Source organism: Olea europaea, unplaced genomic scaffold (genome assembly GCF_002742605.1).
Source record: "Olea europaea var. sylvestris unplaced genomic scaffold, O_europaea_v1 scaffold4322, whole genome shotgun sequence".
In the NCBI taxonomy this organism is placed as follows: Eukaryota; Viridiplantae; Streptophyta; class Magnoliopsida; order Lamiales; family Oleaceae; genus Olea; species Olea europaea.
Window position 1 is genome coordinate 20,184 of NW_019262628.1, and position 3,419 is coordinate 23,602.

Sequence of the window (3,419 nt, forward strand, 5' to 3'; positions counted from 1 at the left end):
ATGCGGAAAGAATGGGTGCGAATGTTAGTCGGCTACTCTCTGCTGCACCTACTCCTTATGCTGAAACTGAAAAAGATGTTACGAAAATAATAAATTTATTTCAGGGCATTAATACATTTAGATATGATGCAACTGCAATGTGTTCATCTAATGCCATGTCGTCTACATCCACATCTCATCAAACATCGACCGAAACTCAAAATGTGATGCCTACCGAATTAATTGATTATTTCAATCATAATATGCCAACAGACAGAACAATTGAAAAAACTTCAGAAGAAGTAATTGAATTCTGGCGAAAGTATGAAAGACGTTGGCCAATTGTTTCTGCAATTGTGAAAGATCTATTGACACTTCCGGTTAGCATTGTTACTTCGGAATCTGCTTTTAGTGCAGGTAAACGGGTTTTGACTGATATCAGGAGTCGACTAAAAGAAGATGTTTTGGAAGCCTTAATGTGTGTGAAGGATTGACAGGACGCTCATTTTCGACTACAAGATAAATATGCTGAAATTGCATTTCGTCAGGTAAGTGGTATTTGATTTAATTATATTAATCAAAAAAATTTTATTTTTCAATCGTTAAATTTAATTTTAGTGTAGGTAAACGGGTTTTGACTGATATCAGGAGTCGACTAAAAGAAGATGTTTTGGAAGCCTTAATGTGTGTGAAGGATTGACAGGACGCTCATTTTCGACTACAAGATAAATATGCTGAAATTGCATGTCGTCAGGTAAGTGGTATTTGATTTAATTATATTAATCAAAAAAATTTTATTTTTCAATCGTTAAATTTAATTTTCTTTAAAAAATTGTACACGTTACAACAAGTTGTTCGTGTATAATTTTTAACTCCGGCTACTTAAAATTGATGTAGTCGGTCCCAAGCCCGAATAAAGGAGGAAAGTTTACATTTTATTAATTTTAAAAAGAAATCAAAAAAATATATTTTTTGTAAATGTATTTCAAAAAATAATTCGTTTTCATTATATAAATATTTTATACTTCATAAAAAGTATTACAAATTACAATATGATATAAATAAAAAAAATAAAAATTTGTTTTCGTTAAATTATTTGTATTTTTTAACACTTTTTATTTTTAAAACACTATTCTTTATTTAAAAAAAAAAAGGGTGAGCCCACGAGCTGAAGCTCGGCTTGGCCCATGAGCTCGTGGGCCGAACTGAGCTAGCTCAATTTCAACTCGGCTCGCCATGAGCACGAGCCGAGCTCGTGGCATTAAAGGCCGAGCCGAGCTCGGCTCGGCCCATTGCCAACCCTAATTCCACCCATTATAATTGGAAATAATAGGGCCAAACGGGGGCTGATTGAGCTTAAAAAGAGTGAAACTATTTTTATCACTTTACTCTTTAAAAGCCTCTCGTTGAGAATCGAACTTGTGACCTCCTTACTTATAAAAGTGTACTTCCAAAATTTGAAGAAAGCATGTTTCTGATATTACACTTTTGTTAGTGGAGGCTTTTAATCAGATTGTGACGCGTGGCACTGTGATGACTGTTTGATTAAATTCTAGACCCTTCTAGCTTTATATACTCACTGTGACATCTTGACCGTGTTAGAGATTTTCTTATTTTGGCTGTTTGTTTCTTGGCTCTCTCTCTTTTCTGTAAAAATCCCTTATTCTTTATTATTAGGGCTTGTCATTCTTGGATGTTCTAGTAGATAAATCTTCGTGAAGAACTTGTAATACTCTAGATTTGTATACTGTTGTACTGTATTGTGTGCTTTTGTACCGAAATCTGAGTGATTCGTGTAAGCAGTAGGGTTTCTGGGAAGATTTGAGTGATCTCCTTCGAGTTTTGGTGGATAGTGTAAGATTCTTGGTTCTTTCAAAAGATAAGTCTTCGTAGCTTGATCTTTGTAATATTTTGGAACATTTTGTATTTTCTTGTTGCCAGTTTTTGCATTATAGTGCAACCGAGCTAAACCCATTTATAATGGATGTTCGACAGGGGATTAGGCGTTAGATGTGATCGTCGAACTTCTGGGCTACAGCCGAAAAATCCTTGTGTTGATTTACATTTTCTGCACTTTATTTTACTATCTTATTGATTGGGTTTTGAATCTTGGTTAACCTTTAAGTGTTTCTTGACTTTTAGTGGTATCAGATGCTGGTTTTCTGAAGGATACCTGATATTCAAGTAAACTGGATTTGAAACCTATCTCAAAATGTGTGAACTTGACTTGGAGGAGACTGAGTTCCTTGAGCTCATTTGTTGATATCTTTCCTATATACTGCTATCAATAAGTTTCTTTCTTGTAGAATTTCCTGAACAGTTTCCCTTGATTTACCTTGCACTAAAACCCTTTTGGGATTGGTCTTTGTCCAAAGACTCTAAAGAGGTCTTGGGAATCTGTATTACAACTCGATGTAGGAGTGCAACTGGAGGATCTTGTTGGAGAAATTCAGTTGAGATACATAGGAATTGTTATGGAGAAATGAGTTGGAAAGGCTGCCTTTCAATTGGTTTTTGTTCAAAAGGCCTTTGACCAAATTTTTGAAAATAATATAAAATATAAATATTTGAAAAGACAATTATAAACTTCCAATTTCTTCCCAAACTAAAGAAGAAAGGACCCAATTCGTTCCCAAATTAGAGTTCTCAAGAATCAAAACTCTATCTTTTTCCATTTCTAAGGCTCGCCCGTCGATCTCTCTCTATCTCCATTTTCTGAACTTTGAAACTCGTCAGACCACCTTCAGGTAACGTCTCTCGCGCGGTTGAATTTATAATGTGTTTGTTTCTCCACCCCCGATTTTGTAGTAGAAGTTTGTTTCCATACCCCATTCTCAGATTTAGAAAGCCACATAATAGATGAAGGAAGAGCTCTTCTGTATTATATATGGAAGGGTCTTTACGGTTCTCGTGGCCAAAACTTTTGAGCGACTTATCTACATTATAATAGTTTTATGGCACAAAATTGACAATATTCGATCTCAGGTCTGTCTGTAAAGGTTATGTTTTGATTTCCTCTTTTTCTAAAAGAGACAAGTCATAATGTTTTGTCAAAAGAAAAAAATGATGGTTCTATTTCCCACTGTTTTAATGTTTCTTTTCATCTGCATTATTATGATTTACCTAAGCACATAGCAATAAGTACTTTGTAATTTATATGCTGATTGGATTAAAAGTCTCACATATTTGATTTCCTATTGGTAGATTCGCTTCTACATTTGTTTGCTACCTACTAATAGTATAGTTTCTTGAAAAATTTAATTGTGATGATTGCTACATAACTGTGATTTGCAAGGCTAAAGCTAACTGTTTCTTTCTTGCTTATGAAAAGTTTGAGCTTCTCAATTTCAGTTTTGCTTTGATAGTTTAAAGTTTGATTTGTTTCCGGCCTCTGCTTGTAGAAGAAATCATTCTTGATTCTTTAATAGCATCGTCCATGA